Below are 17,637 nucleotides of genomic sequence, written 5' to 3' on the forward strand. Positions count from 1 at the left end.
ACATGCACAGTCCAAATTTACACCTGTATTACGAGTTTTGCGTTAGAGGCTGTGCGGTGCTAATGAGCAGTTTTCCCTCACCGCTCACTTACATGCAGCGCTGGTATTATGAGTTTTCAGAAACCCGTCGTTAAAAGACAAGAAGTGAGCGTTGAGCAAAATTTTGCTCATTATCGCACTCCAATACCAGCGCTGCTTAAGTCAGCGGTGAGCTGGTGTAACGTGCTCATGCACGATTTCCCCATAGGAATCAATGGGGAGAGCCGGCTGAAAAAAAGTCTAACACCTGCCAAAAAGCAGCGTAAAACTCAGTAACGCAGCCCCATTGATTCCTATGGGAAATAAAAGTTATGTCTACACCTAACACCCTAACATGAACCCCGAGTCTAAATACCCCTAATCTTACACTTATTAACCCCTAATCTGCCGCCCCCAACATTGCCGACACCTGCATTATATTATTAACCCCTAATCTGCCGCTCCGGACACCACCGCCACCTACATTATATGTATTAACCCCTAAACTGCTGCCCCCAACATCGCCGACACCTACATACTATTTATTAACACCTAATCTGCCTTTCCCAATGTCGCTGACACCTACATAATATTTATTAACCCCTAATCTGCCTTCCCCAATGTCGCTGACACCTACATTATATTTATTAACCCCTAATCTGCCTTCCCCAATGTCGCTGACACCTACATTATATTTATTAACCCCTTATCTGCCGCCCCCAACGTCGCCGCCACTATATTAAAGTTATTAACCCCTAAACCTAAGTCTAACCCTAAACCTAACACCCACTAACTTAAATATAATTTAAATAAATCTAAATAAATATTACTATCATTAAAGGGACAGTAAACCTTAAAAATAATGTTATATAATTCTACACATAGTGCAGAATTATATAACATTATTTAGGTGCTATAGCCATAAAACCCTTTTTTACCTTTTAAAATGTAAAAATGACAGCGCTTTTACAGACCCGCTCTCTGCTTTCTGCTGAGCGGGTCTGTAATATTTAGTCAGCGCATCGGGCCAGCTGTATAGTCACAGCCCGGCCCGACCGCGCCATAGCACTAAGTTTTTTGGCTATAGCACCTAAATAATATTATATAATTCTGCACTATTTTTTCTACATTATTTTTAAGGTTTACTGTCCCTTTAACTAAATTATTCCTATTTAAAACTAAATACTTACCTATTAAATAAACCCTAAGCTAGCTACAATATAACTAATAGTTACATTGTAGCTAGCTTAGGGTTTATTTTTATTTTCCAGGCAAGTTTGTATTTATTTTAACTAGGTAGAATAGTTATTAAATAGTTATCAACTATTTAATAACTACCTAGCTAAAATAAATACAAAAGTACCTGTAAAATAAAACCTAACCTAAGTTACAATAACACCTAATACTACACTATAATTAAATAAATTACCTAAATTAAATACAATTAAATAAATTACATACAATTAGCTAAATTAAATTAGCTAAAGTACAAAAAAAATAAAAACACTAAATTACAGAAAATAATAAACAAATTACAGATATTTAAACTAATTACACCTAATCTAATAGCCCTATTAAAATAAAAAAGCCCCCCCCCCCCCAAAAAAAAACCCCTAGCCTAAACTAAACTACCAATAGCCCTTAAAAGGGCCTTTTGCGGGGCATTGCCCCAAAGTAATCAGCTCTTTTACCTGTAAAAAAAAATACAAACAAGCCCCACAACAGTAAAACCCACCACCCACACAACCAACCCCCCAAATAAAATACTATCTAAAAAAAAATAAGCTCCCCATTGCCCTGAAAAGGGCATTTGGATGGGCATTTCCCTTAAAATGGCAGTTAGCTCTTTTGCCGCCCAAAGTCCCTAACCTAAAAATAAAACCCACCCAATACACCCTTAAAAAAACCTAACACTAACCCCCTGAAGATCGACTTACCGGGAGAAGTCTTCATCCAAGCCGGGCGAAGTGGTCCTCCAGACGGACAGAAGTCTTCATCCAGACGGCATCTTCTATCTTCATCCATCCGGCGCAGAGCGGGTCCATCTTCAAGACATCCGACGCGGAGCATCCTCTTCTGCCGACGGACTAACGACGAATGAAGGTACCTTTAAGTGACATCATCCAAGATGGCGTCCTTTAGATTCCAATTGGCTGATAGAATTCTATCAGCCAATCGTAATTAAGGTAGAAAAAATCCTATTGGCTGATCCAATCAGCCAATAGGATTCAGCTGGCATTCTATTGGCTGTTCCGCTGTTTTTTTACCCTAACGCACAACTCGTAATCTAGCCGTTAGTTTCTCTCTCCAAACCTTGAGTTCCCATTCACATTACTGGTTCAGGTGGCTTTATTTATGCCCAACCTTTTTTAAGAGAGAAATGTGCTTAGGGACAGTGAGAAACTACAAAGAAATGTATAATTGTATTTAATTTATGCATTCATTAATGGAAGAATTGAGGAATGCTTAAAGGTACACTGTAATGTAATGTTTCCCCTGAATGTGCTCCCAATGACTTGTTATATTAGTTCCAGATTATTAAATGGATTGAAAGTTGTTGTTTTTTTTGTTTTTTTCTTAGAATTGAAAAAACTGTATTTGTATTGACCTTTGTGTATATAGAGATAGATAAGATAGATAAGATAATACTACCCACTCTCTCTGTAGGCTCAGCCTATTTGAATGGACATGTTCTTGAGAACAATGGAAGGTGGTTTCAAATATAAAAACTATTTCAAATAAAAAACATAAGACTAAAATCTAAAAGAGCAATGCCCCATACATAAAATACTTTACTGGTGGTACAGAAAGACTGAGGAAACACATTTAGGGGAAATACATTTTAACGTACAGTGTCCCTTTAAGTGACTAGAACTGATACATACATAGATTTTAATCCATCACTTCCATGTCCCTTTAAATATGTTTTATGTGCTTGTTTTACATTAGAAATATTTTGGATATATATGTAGATTGGTGTAGCAGTGTGGGCTGTAGCACTGTCTAAAACCTCCTCGTCTGGTTATTTGGAAAACAGGTCATTTTTCACATCCACCCCTTTAAGCATTGGCAGATTGTGTCAATTCACTGTGGTGATTGGTTAGCTGATCACTCAGTATGACTGACTCCCTTGTGCTCAAGTAGGAAATCCTATGAATTTAGCCTGTTTGGAACATTTGATATAAAGTGTGTGACACAGAGAAGGTGCCAGATAACATATATCACATAAAAAATATGTCACCAGGGCCGCCATCAGGGGGTGACAGGGGTGACTCCTGTCAGGGGCCCAATGAGCCAGGGGGGCCCCATGAGGCAAGAACTAAAAAAAAAAAAAAAAAAAAAAAAAAATTTTTTTTTTTTTTTTTTTTTAAATTTGGGCAGCCACCAGTGGGTACTACAGCAGAGTGCTAATTGAGCATGATAAATGTTATTACAAGGAGTAAAGTATTATCATTTGAGAGGATTTCTTAGTGTGCACTAAACCACTATGCACAGTGTGAGACAGACTTGGCACTTTGTACAGTGTGTACCTGAGTCAGACGGCAGATCACTTTCATTTGCAGAGGAGGTAGTACTTACTTAGCAAATGTTTTTTATTTCTTTGTGCAATTTTGGATTGTAACTTCAGTGTGGTAGTAGTTGTTTGGTGGGGCTAGGGGTCCATAAAAACAAATTTTTTTTAGCAGCAGTGTATTTATGATTATTTGACAATGCTGTAGAAATTCTATATTTAAAACCATGCAGAAATGTTTCCTCCTCAATACACAAATGGTAGATGCATTACATTCCAGTTTACTGCCCCTTTATGCAAGGACTTTCCAGATGCAAGGAGGCATTTTATCTAAGATTTTTACATCTGCATAAAATTTTATACTCAGACTAAGATTGCTCAGTCTTTGAAATGAGACAGGTTAACTTAAAACTGTTCAGTTTACACTACAGCTGACTTAATTTTGAAATACATATCAACAAGCCTAAATCCTGCATTTAACCAGATCTAATGGTATGAGTACCACAGCTTATTGTCCCACCAAGACAATAGTACAGCATTTTCAAAATCCATAAGTACAGCTGACAGCTGGGAATATTTGTACACTATATTTGAAGTGGTGCTCTTGGTTGGGGAAAATGGGGAAAAAACAAACATATGTCAACCTTTTAAAGGTACTTTTCTTCATCTAGCCATCTACCCAGCTCATTAATGTACAATTTTGAATTCACAGAATTATTTTTGTTTGCACATTTACAAATATTATTCTTTAAAAAGTGATCTATTAATTTCTATAATTCTTTTATCATGCATGTCACACACTGTTGATTTAGGGGATGCAAGGTGCATAAATGTTTCCTCCTGTGAGTGTTTCTGTGGGTGTCTGTGTTTATATATTTGTACTTTGGTTTGTTTCTCTAGGAGTGTGTATGCATTTTTTATCTGTGGGTCTCTCTGTGAGGGTGGGTGTGTATGTATTTGTGCATTTTTCTGTGGATGTCTGTGAGGGTGTGTGCATATGTCTTTGAGCTTTTTCTGTGGGTGTCTCTTTGAGGGTGTGTGTATGTTTGTCTTTGTGTATTTTCTCTGGATGCCTCTGTGAGGGTGGGTGTGTATGTCTGTGTTTTCTGTGGATGTCTCTGTGAGGGTGTGTGTGTGTGTATGTATGTATGTATGTATGTGTTTTCTGTGGATGTCTCTGTGAGGGTGTGTGTTTTATGTGGGTGTCCCTGTGAGGGTGTGTGTATGTCTTTGTGTGATTTCTGTGGATGTCTCAGTGAGAGTGTGTGTATGTATGTCTTTCTGTGTTTTTTATGTGGTTGTCTCTCTGTGTGTGTATGTCTTTGTGTGTTTTCTGTGGGTGTCTCTGTGTGTGTGTGTATGTCTTTGTGTGTTTTCTGAGGCTGTCTCTGTTGGTGTTTCCTTGGGTGTATGTGCAAGTTTGAGTTTGTGTGGGTGTGTCCATTGTTTGTTCCTTTTTAAGACATTTTGACCTTACTACTAATTATTCACATCTTTCTACAGACTTTGAGACTAACAAGACCTTTCCGGAAGTAACCAATCCACCATTTAACCTTTAAATTATTGTTTAGGCAGTTCAGGGCCCTTCATTTCAGCCACTGCATGCTGTTGTCATAATTTAGTTGTCATCTTCCTTTACAAAAAGATAATCAGAACTCCATATTTTGTTTTCTAAATCTCCTTTTTTTTTACAAAACTGTAGTTTACCTCATTACTTGTCAGGTCAATGTAAACAAGTGCTGAGTGTCTGTTTGGGTGTCTGTGTCTGAGTGTGTTTCTTTGCGTGTCTGCTGGAGTGTCTATATGTGAATCCTTATGTGTGAGTGTGTTTGTGTGTTTCAGTGTACGAGTGTGTCTGTGTGTGTGTATGTCACTACCATTACAACATTTCCAAGTTTAAATAGACAATTAAAAATAAAGTGCATATACGTTTTAGTCACTTGGTCAAAAATTGCACATGTAAAAGGAAGGGGGGGGGGCCCTGATCAATGGATGAGTCAGGGGCCCCAAAATTTCTAGTGGCGTCCCTGTATGTCACAGACAGGTGCCAGATAAAGATCCACAGTTAGATATTACAGGTAACATGTGCCACGGTAATATGATATGTGTACTATATGCAAGTCACTGTGAAATGAAGTTAGCATGAATATTACTTCCCTAACCATATGCTGAAGTTATTTTCCTTTTAATTTTTTCAGCAACACACTATTAAAACATTGGTTGGTGGGTATATTTTCTCTTGAAAGTGCTTTCATTGATCTCTGGTGTTTAAATATTTCTAAGATTTACTGCTTTTCCATTCAATAAAACTGGATTTGAAAACAACTTTTTGAAAAGAGAAATTTATATATGTGTGATATGTGTGTGTACAGGGAGTGCAGAATTATTAGGCAAGTTGTATTTTTGAGGATTAATTTTATTATTGAACAACAACCATGTTCTCAATGAACCCAAAAAACTCATTAATATCAAAGCTGAATAGTTTTGGAAGTAGTTTTTAGTTTGTTTTTAGTTATAGCTATTTTAGGGGGATATCTGTGTGTGCAGGTGACTATTACTGTGCATAATTATTAGGCAACTTAACAAAAAACAAATATATATCCATTTCAATTATTTATTTTTACCAGTGAAACCAATATAACATCTCAACATTCACAAATATACATTTCTGACATTCAAAAACAAAACAAAAACAAATCAGTGACCAATATAGCCACCTTTCTTTGCAAGGACACTCAAAAGTCTGCCATCCATGGATTCTGCCAGTGTTTTGATCTGTTCACCATCAACATTGCGTGCAGCAGCAACCACAGCCTCCCAGACACTGTTCAGAGAGGTGTACTGTTTTCCCTCCTTGTAAATCTCACATTTGATGATGGACCACAGGTTCTCAATGAGGTTCAGATCAGGTGAACAAGGAGGCCATGTCATTAGATTTTCTTCTTTTATACCCTTTCTTGCCAGCCACGCTGTGGAGTACTTGGACGCGTGTGATGGCGCATTGTCCTGCATGAAAATCATGTTTTTCTTGAAGGATGCAGACTTCTTCCTGTACCACTGCTTGAAGAAGGTGTCTTCCAGAAACTGGCAGTAGGACTGGGAATTGAGCTTGACTCCATCCTCAACCCGAAAAGGCCCCACAAGCTCATCTTTGATGATACCAGCCCAAACCAGTACTCCACCTCCACCTTGCTGGCGTCTGAGTCGGAATGGAGCTCTCTGCCCTTTACCAATATAGCCATGGGCCCATCCATCTGGCCCATCAAGACTCACTCTCATTTCATCAGTCCATAAAACCTTAGAAAAATCAGTCTTGAGATATTTCTTGGCCCAGTCTTGACGTTTCAGCTTGTGTGTCTTGTTCAGTGGTGGTCGTCTTTCAGCCTTTCTTACCTTGGCCATGTCTCTGAGTATTGCACACCTTGTGCTTTTGGGCACTCCAGTGAAATATGGCCAAACTGGTGGCAAGTGGCATCTTGGCAGCTGCACGCTTGACTTTTCTCAGTTCATGGGCAGTTATTTTGCGCCTTGGTTTTTCCACACGCTTCTTGCGACCCTGTTGACTATTTTGAATGAAACGCTTGATTGTTCGATGATCACGCTTCAGAAGCTTTGCAATTTTAAGAGTGCTGCATCCCTCTGCAAGATATCTCACTATTTTTTACTTTTCTGAGCCTGTCAAGTCCTTCTTTTGACCCATTTTGCCAAAGGAAAGGAAGTTGCCTAATAATTATGCACACCTGATATAGGGTGTTGATGTCATTAGACCACACCCCTTCTCATTACAGAGATGCACATCACCTAATATGCTTAATTGGTAGTAGGCTTTCGAGCCTATACAGCTTGGAGTAAGACAACATGCATAAAGAGGATGATGTGGTCAAAATACTCATTTGCCTAATAATTCTGCACTCCCTGTATATATATATATATATATATATATATATATATATATATATATATATATATATATATATACACAGTTGTATGCAAAAGTTTAGGCACCCCTGACAATTTAATTTATAAATAATTGGGTGTTTGGATCAGCAATTTCATTTTGATCTATCAAATAACTGAAGGACACGGTAATATTTCAGTAGTGAAATGAGGTTTATTGGATTAACAGAAAATGTGCAATATGCATCCAAACGAAATTAGACAGGTACATACATTTGGGCACCCCAACAGAAATATTGCATCAATATTTAGTAGAGCCTCCTTTAGCAGAAATAACAGCCTCTAGATGCTTCCTATAGCCTAATTAATGAGTGTCTGGATTTGATGGTTGCCGAGCATGAACAGCCCGCTTCAAATCACCCCACAGATTTTCAGAGTAGATTTTGAACAGTGTTTTGGGTCGTTGTCTTGCTGAAATATCCAGCTCCGGCGTAACTTCAACTTTGTGACTGATTCTCAACATTATTCTCAAGTATCTGCTGATATTGAGTGGAATCCATGCGACCCTCAACTTTAACAAGATTCCCAGTACCGACACTGGCCACATAGCCCCACAGCATGATGAAACATCCACCAAATTTTACTGTGGGTAGCAAGTGTTTGTCTTGGAACGCTGTGTTCTTTTGCCGCCATGCATAACGCCCCTTGTTAAGACCAAATAACTCAATCTTTGTTTCATCAGTCCACAGCACCTTCTTCCAAAATGAAGCTGGCTTGTCCAAATGTGCATTTGCATACCTCAAGCGACTCTGTTTGTGGCGAGTGTGCAGAAAAGGCTACTTCCGCATCACTCTCCCATACATGTTCTCCTTGTGCAAAGTACGCTGACTTGTTAAACGTTGCACAGTAACACCATCTGCAGCAAGATGATGTTGTAGGTCTTTGGAGGTAGTCTGTGGGCTGTTTTTGACCGGTCTCACTATCCTTTGCCTTTGCTTTTCGTATATTTTACTTGCCCTGCCACTTCTGGTCTTAACAAGAATTGTGCCTGTGGTCTTCCATTTCCTCACAATATTCCTCACAGTGGACACTGACAGCTTAAATCTTTGCAATAGCTTTTTGTAGCCTTCCCCTACACCATAATGTTGAACAATATGTTTTGAAGTTATTTGAGAGTTGTTTTGAGGCCCCCATGTTGCCACTTCAGAGGAGAGTCAAAGAGAACAACAACTTGCAATTGGCCACCTTAAATACATTTTTTCATAATTGGATGCACCTGTCTAAGAAGTCCAAGGCTTAACGGGCTCACCAAACCAATTGTGTGTTCCAATAAATCAGTGCTAGGTAGTTACAGGAGGAATTCAAATCAACAAAATGACAAGGGTGCCCAAATTTATTCACCTGTCTAATTTCGTTTGGATGCATATTGCCCATTTTCTGTAAATCCAATAAACCTCATTTCACTACTGAAATATTACTGTGTCCTTCAGTTATTTGATAGATCAAAATGAAATTGCTGATCCAAACACCCAAATATTTATAAATGAAAATCATGGAAATTGTCAGGGGTTCCTAAACTTTTGCATACAGCTGTATATATATGTTACAGTTAAAGTGCAGAAATCAGTTAAAGGGATGGTAAACTCAGTATAGGGTGAATATGTTATAGGTATTATCAAATAAAATTAAGTTTAAACTTAATTTTATCTGTTTTTCACATGCCTATATTAGGGACTTTTTAGGTATATCAGGAGTTTGGTGTTTTTACTCTGCGCTTTTTATTCCATATTTCTAGAATAGGTATTATCAAATCGTATTAAACTGTCTCCTGAAATTTCGCTATAAACATGAAATAGCCATTTACTTACAATTTCAAAATCAATAATCTATCCGTTCTGTAAAATCGCCAGCCCACCGTGACGTCACATGGATTTACCCTGCCTGTGTCCAATCCTCTATCCAGTCGCTAGACAGGCTCTTTGCATTAGAATTTTTGCGCATGCGCCCTAACGATAATTCCCGACGATCCTAACAACCAATCAACTTCATCAAAATACGTCTAAGAATTTGCGCGTGCACGGTCGATTTCACGCATGCGTCTTCTGTTTTTTTTCACACGGCACTCTCGGCACTCGAAAGTAAGCACTGTATTGTATACTATTATTTTACGATACATTCCTTACTTGGAGTAGTGCCAGTAAGTACATCATACTAATTTCGATTGTCAATATGTTTGTTTCCCAAATGAAATGTCAGACCTAATTTGCCAATAGAATTTGAAGGAAGAATTAGATTACATAGAAATATAATTATAGTAAGATATCTGAGACATATTTGAACATTGTGTTTACAGATTGATAGAAATGTTGATGAAATAAAAAAATGTATGTACATAGGTAGTACGTTTTGAATAAACAATTTGGAATACTTTTATGTAGATAATCGATCATAATTTGAGAATAAAAAGTAATTGATCTTATAAAAATACTATCTTTGAGAAACAAAAATATTATTTGGCAAAATAATAACCTTTGTAAGGATCGCTCGCACACCCGCTAGACACCAAATGATCATTCACACTTAGAAAAGTAAACATTGAATGTCACGAGTCAATATTTACTTCCTAGACGTCATGCAAACGAATGCGCATGCGTCAACAATTAGAATCTCATGAACGAGCAATGAGGGTGACGTAAGGAGAGGGTGGAGAGAGGACTAAGGACAGAGTGTGGTTACGGGCATGTAAGAGGGGCGGAGCGAGGCGGGGAGATGCGGAGCAAACAGCTTACAAAAGATTAGGAAAATTGTTTCGAAATTAAATACTAAATTAAAAAAATAACAATGCGGTTTGATCATACATACCTATAGCAGTGTAAATATGCAATTGATAAGAAAAAGAGTTTACCATCACTTTAATGTGCACATTACCTAGCTAATCTGCAGATTAACTAGGGTGATCAGTTAAAGTGCAGAAAAATTGTTTCATTTCTCAAATTACCTAGGTAATCTGCACATTACCTACTAGGCACTAGTTAAAGTGCAAAAAATGCACTTTAGCGGTAACATATATATAAACTAAAGGGAGTCCCATGGTTTTTCCTCTTATAATCAGTAGGGATGCACCGATACCGATACTAGTATCGGTATCGGTACCGATACCAAGTATTTGCATGAGTACTTGTACTCGTGCAAATGCACCGATACTTAAACCAATACCTCCACTTCCTACCCATATGCTATCTTGTGGCGTTTTTTCAAACTGCAAGTTCCCATTTCATTTTAAACTGGAGTGGAGACTAAACTAAAAATTGTTTACTACTGTTCTGACAATACAAATTGCTGTTATTTGCATTATTGTAGGAGAGATCACTGTACCTCGTTCAGACAAACCCCTGAAGTACTGGGCAGTTAATAAACAGATTTCCAGCTCTGGCTAAAATGGCCCAAAAATATATCTTTCTGCCCCATGCAGTAGTTTGGAAAGTGAAAGACTGTTCAACTTAGAGTCGAACCTCCATACAAATGTCAGAGATCACTGTACCTCGTTCAGACAAACCCCTGAAGTACTGGGCAGTTAATAAACAGATTTCCAGCTCTGGCTAAAATGGCCCAAAAATATATCTTTCTGCCCCATGCAGTAGTTTGGAAAGTGAAAGACTGTTCAACTTAGAGTCGAACCTCCATACAAATGTCAGATTGATGTTATTTAACAGCCCTACAACCCAATTGTATCACCCCTTTAAATTTAATATTTTATTGTAATATTTTTTATTTATAAACATGTTCAGTGAACTTTTTTATTATTTCATAATGTCTTTTGAATTACAGTCCTTTATAATTATAAAGAAGGAATCTTAAATAATTAGTCTGTATTGTGCTTGGTAAACTGTCACATGACATTAAAAAAAAGTATCGGTAATTGGTATCGGCGAGTATTTGAAAACAAGTATCGGTACTTGTACTCGGTCATAAAAAAATGGTATCGGTGCAACCCTAATAATCAGTTCATATCACTTTTTTTAGAGAGCCTTAGGCACTTTCTTCTGAAAATGGAGGTAAAAACAAAATCTTAAAGGGCAGTGCGGCGCACTTTATGCATCATTCATTGCCCAGACACACTTCAACTTCTTAACAAGTTTATAGTAGTTTTCCCAAGGGTATAACAACTGCTCTCATTCTGTTTTTGCATTTATTAGCATCTTGGCCTCTACACTTCTAAGCATTGTATATTTCCCATTCTGCATTCTGAATTGTTACAGAATCAACTTCCCTGCAACCCATTGTGGAATTATGCAATGAGCACAAATAAATGTAAGAACATCGTACTGAGAATGTGAAATATCTGCCATTCTAGCTGTAATGTATCTGTGATAATACAATTGAAAAACAAATAATACACTTTGAAGCACTTTAGCTTTTTAGAAAAGTTTGTTTCTCTCATGTAAACTGTTTATTGAAAAAGAAGCCGAAGAATTTTCCGATTTCGGCCGAGGGCAGATACGCTGCAGAGTGCTCTGTTCTAATCAGAGCCTCGGGCGCCGCAACTGCCTCTGGGAACCTTACCATGGGTCACAGCCCGCACGTCTTGAAATTCTCTGTCTGGGAAGTTATCTATCTATCGAATCTATAATAAATAGATAGATTTGATAGATAATTTTCCAGACAGAGAATTTCAAGACGTGCGGGCTGGGACCCATGGTAAGGTTCCCAGAGGCAGTTGCGGCACCCAAGGCTCTGATTAGAACAGAGCACTCTGGAGCGTATCTGCCCTCGGCCGCAATCGGAACATACTTCGGCTTCTTTTTCAATAAACAGTTTGCATAAGAGAAACAAACTTTTCCAACTTTAACTACACGGAAGCAGTTAATGTGCACATTACCTAGGTAAAGTGCAGATTCTGCACTTTAACTGAGCAAATCAGTTAATCTGCAGATTAGCTAGGTAATGTGCACATTAACTGTTTCTGCACTTTAACTGTAACATATATATATATATATATATATATATATATATACAGTACATATAAAATGTATTTATATTTTCTCAAAAGCAGATCAATCAGATTCTCAGATATTCATTGTTGTTTTGCTCTCATTAGAGTACTAAATTAATAGTATCACAATGATGCAGCTGAGGTACGTAGGAAAATAGTATTTCATAATAGAGGTTGAGAAACTTTTGCTTATTGTTTGCAAATTATGTACCTAATGTAACTACACTACATAGCACGTTGGTGCTGTAGAAATAACTGATAACAATAATACTAATGCACTATGCATGTCTCAAGGGATTAAATGCCCTACATCTCCTGAGTGTCTGCTTGTAACCTAATTTAACCATAACTTAACACTTAACATAACTTTATTATATGTAAATAACAACACAACACAGTTTGTGGGTGAAAGACCCGTGGGTCGCATTTATTGATACCAGCCGTGGAACTGGCAGGTAACTTAACCACAGTGGCGGCAATCGGGGCCTACATTCTAACTATGAATAACCCCTTCTAGAAAATGGCCAAGGGACACTGCTGCAGACCACAAGGCGGAGATACTCACGCAGCTTTAATATTTAGGGGTTTTCTCGGCCCAACAATAATCAGCCCGAGCACGCCCAAGCATACCCAGCCTGTGATGTCACCCTGACCGCAATGGCCGTTATTCAAACCTCCTTCCAGCCTGCAGCCATGATCCTGACCACCCGCCAGATTAGGGTGCAAACATTAGAAACTCCAAACCAGTAGGTCCAGCCTTGACTTGACGAACAGCATGTCAGTAACTGGGGAGCTCAAGTTACCGTCCTTGGACTTAAGGAAATAGTTCGAGTAACCCTCTTCCAGCCTCAGACACCTAGTCTCGAATAGAGACCTAAAGAAAGACCGATTGCCGCCTTCTATCTACTTATCCAAATCAAAAGTGCATTACAAGTTCCAATCAGTAATGCAGAAATTCAAATCAATAATGCATTACAAGTGCCAATCCGTAATGCATAATGAATTCAAATCAATAATGCATAAAAAATTAAAATGACAGTGCATAACAGATTCAAAACAACAGTGCATAACAGGGATGGGAGGGTGGGGAAAGATCTTCTGGGAGTCCACAGGAACAAAGAGGAAGTGGAATCCCTGCACATCCCCTTTATAAGGTTGGTAGACCCCTCCCAACACAATGCAACATTGTAACTAAACACACACACAGCAGCACTCACTCCTCCAGGCCTTAACCCTTAGCTACGCTCCGGGCTATTTGCCCTGCACTTTCTTAAGGGATTAAATGCCCTACATCTCCTGAGTGTCTGCTTGTAACCTAATTTAACCATAATTTAACACTTAACATAACTTTATTATATATAAATAACAACATAACACAGTTTGTGGGTGAAAGACCCGTGGGTCGCATTTATTGATACCAGCCGTGGAACTGGCAGGTAACTTAACCACGGGTGGTGGCAATCGGGGCCTACATTCTAACTATGAATAACCCCTTCTAGAAAATGTCCAAGGGACACTGCTGCAGACCACAAGGCGGAGATACTCACGCAGCTTTAATATTTAGGGGTTTTCTCTGCCCAACAATAATCAGCCCAAGCACGCCCAAGCATACCCAGCCTGTGACGTCACCCTGACCGCAATGGCCGTTATTCAAACCTCCTTCAAGCCTGCAGCCGTGATCCTGACCACCCGCCACAAGAGACTGACCTGCATATTCAATGGTCCTGACTCTTGCCGCCACCCTATACTCTTAGGAGTAACTCCTGCCTGATGTTCTGCAAGAACAAATCTACTCCTGCCGGTTCTAAATGAACCCCATCCTGCCTATACAAACCCTTATGAGCTGCCGAGATGTTCCCGTGCTCTATCACAAAACCCTCGAGTTCCACTACCTGCTTCCTCAGGTCCCTATTAATCTTTTTCCTGACCTGAAAAGCCGCCTTATGACACACCATGTGCCTCCATCTCAATCTAAGGATCACATTCGACCACCCGATTCACACACCTGGAAACCAGAGTTTGAACTGCCTCAGGTCTGACTGCATTGCCCGAATTAAATCCAATGTGGGAATGGCCCCCACATCGTTGCCGCCGGCATGTAGTATCAGAATGTGGGGTTTCTCCCACCTTCTCGCGGCATTCTGCAGCAATGCAGGCAGATCTGCCCAGGCCAAGACTCTGCACCCTAGCCAACGTAACACAGCCCTGGATGAAGGAAATCCTAGCTGCTGTCCTCCTGGCATGGCTGCAGCTCTAATTGCGGCCCTGTGCACATAAAAATGGCCGACAATCCACACCCATACAGGACCTGGACGTGTTTCTGAAAATAAAGAAAACAAGAGTTAGACTGCTTGCAGTGGACCAGATCCTCATCAAACCTTGGCCCATTCCTCTTTAGGTATCACCCCCGCAAGCCCCAAACCCTTGCACCCTTGTCACATTGACCCCCGTTCTCCATCATACAGCGGCCTAACATAGGACTTGTAGCGCTGCGACCTCCACCGCCCCAATGAGCGAATGCGGTCCGTGGACCAACCCAGCTCTGCTGCTGTCGTCGCTGCCCCCACTCGGAAGGAGTGTGGGGCAATCCGAGACCCATCCAGACCAGCCTTTTGCGCTACCCTACCTAATACCTTCCCAAACTGGTATCTGGTCAGCGGGTCTCCATTTGCATGTATTAGAAACCTGGAGGAGCTTCCTGGTCGCACATCCAGGTATGACGATACCAGCCGTACTGGGCAACAGGCAACACCCGGCTGCCCCGGCAAGGAAAGCCAAGCCCCCCGGCCCTCATGGTCGGTTTTTGACCTGGGAATGAACAATAGCACGGAGTCATCCACCAACCTAACATGATTGTGCATGACCCCTCCTGTGACCGCCGTCTTGGCGTACGGTACCAACTCACCAGGCCGAAGGCCGCCCCGAAGAGCTAAACCTCGAAAGGCGAGGAACATATCTCTGGCAGGACCGCCATCAACTTTACCAGCCGTTCCGCCGTAATGGGCTCCCTTGTGGGACTTCCAGACAGCCCCACCCCCTAATAAGCTGCTTCACTAAGAAGGAGCGTGACTCGTCTTTGAAAGCATATAACCTGCAGAAGAAAGCAACAGCTGATAGCCTAGAGACCACCGCCCCCTTTTTTGCTTGCTTACCTCTCAGGTCAGCCAGCCAGTGCAACAGAAATCCCTGTTCCCCTTCACAGGAGGGGAACTCACGTAGGTCGCAGAAACCAACCCACTCGCTCCAGTACCTCACATAGGCCGACCATGTGCTGGGTGCCAATGAAGCCCAAAACAGGGGAATCAGCTGCTGTAGTCCCTCGCCATCTGCCACAAAAAGAGAGGGCAAGAAAGACCATTAGGAGCCGCGGCCGGTGCCGCAGCCCTAAATGCCTCCCACTGGAAGCGAGACAATGCATCAGCAACTATATTCTGCACCCCTGGCACATGCCGGGCCCTAAAGTCAATGTTCCATTGCAAACATCTCAACACTAGGTGTCGCAGATAATGCACCACCACAGGCGCTGAAGCTGAAAGTCTGTTAATGGCAAACACCACGCTGAGATTATCCATCCAGAAAATCACAGCCTTGTTACTGAACAGGTGACCCCACAGTTCCACTGCCACCAGTATAGGAAACAGTTCCAGAAAGCAAAGATTGCGTGTAAGCCCTCGTCCTGCCCACTCGGTAGGCCAAGGCTCCGCACTCCATGCCCCCTCAAAGTAAGCCCCGTACCCGGATGCTCCAGCGGCGTCCGTGAACAGATGCAGTGATTGGTTAGATATTGGATAACCTCGCCACATGCAGATGCCATTAAAGTCTTGGAGAAACCTCTCCCAAACCTTCAAATCCGCCACGAGATCCCTCGTGATGCGAATGCGCGATGCCGAAGTCCTACCTCCGCCCAAGCACTGCTCTAACCGCTTGCTAAACACCCTACCCCACGGGATAACTCTCCCCGCGAAGTTAAGGAGACCAAGGAGCGACTGCAGCTCCCTCAGCGAACATGTCTGTGCTGAAACCATGGCACGGACTGTCGCCAACATCTTGGCAACCTTTTCTTTAAGCAACCTACACTCCCCTGCCACCGAATCAATTTCGATGCCTAAGAACGTCAAACACGTGCACGGTCCCTCCGTCTTATCCTCTGGCAAAGGAACCCCAAACCTGGCCATCATTGACCTCATGACTTTCATTAATGAGGCGCATTCTTGCGAGTTGGCTGCCCCAACCAGAAGGAAATCGTCCAAATAGTGCGCAACCCTGTCACTTCCTGCAACCGAGACCACTGCCCAGTGTAGGAAAGTGCTAAACGCCTCAAAATACACGCAAGATATTGAACAGCCCATGGGAAGACAACGGTCAACATAATAACCCCCTTCGAACCAACACCCCATCAGCCTGAAGGATGATGGGTGAATCAGGAGAAGCCGGAACACGGATTCTATATCTAACTTCGCCATCAAGGCTCCAGGGCCCCTTTCCCTGACCATAGCCAGCGCATTGTCAAATGACTGGTAATTGACTGAGCTCAATTCCTCCGGAATGGCGTCGTTCACCGACTGCCCTTTCGGATAAGAGAGGTGCTGTATGAGCCAGAACTTACCGTTTCCTTTTTGGGAACAACCCCCAGCGGGGAAATAACTAAGTCCGGCATTGGTAATTCCTTGAAAGGGCCTGCAACCCTACCCAAGGCCACTTCTTTCCCCAACTTCTCCCTGACTGCCTCAGGGTACTGAGAAGCCAATTTCAGGTTCTTCCTGTCTCGGGCTCCTGCTACCCGACCCACTACCGGGATAATAAAACCCCTATGCAAACCGCCATCCAACAATTGAGCAGCCGTCCTGTCCGGGTACCTGCTCAACCATTTGCTGATAACCTGAACCCTAAGGGGCGAATCCGCCCTTACTCCCAGCGCTACCCTTGCCCCCGAACCGTTCAGTTTGGGTGTCTCGCTTCTTGGAGCAATCAGCTCCAGGTTGTTGTCTGCTGCAGAACTTGCAGACGTGCTTGAACGTGCACGATGTGCCCCGCTCGCACGTTTTGTCCTGATATCACCAGCACACATCCCCTTGCCGCCGTCGAAAGCGCAATGTCTGCCTACTCCCCAGCGATACTGCCATTGAGCCTCCCTGCGCCCTCCATTCCGCATCAAGATGCACCCAGAGGTGCAAGTCCATTGTGCCGAAATCAAGTAATGGGTTGCCCACCTTCTTCT

The sequence above is a fragment of the Bombina bombina genome, chromosome 1 (genome assembly GCF_027579735.1).
Source record: "Bombina bombina isolate aBomBom1 chromosome 1, aBomBom1.pri, whole genome shotgun sequence".
Classification (NCBI taxonomy): Eukaryota; Metazoa; Chordata; class Amphibia; order Anura; family Bombinatoridae; genus Bombina; species Bombina bombina.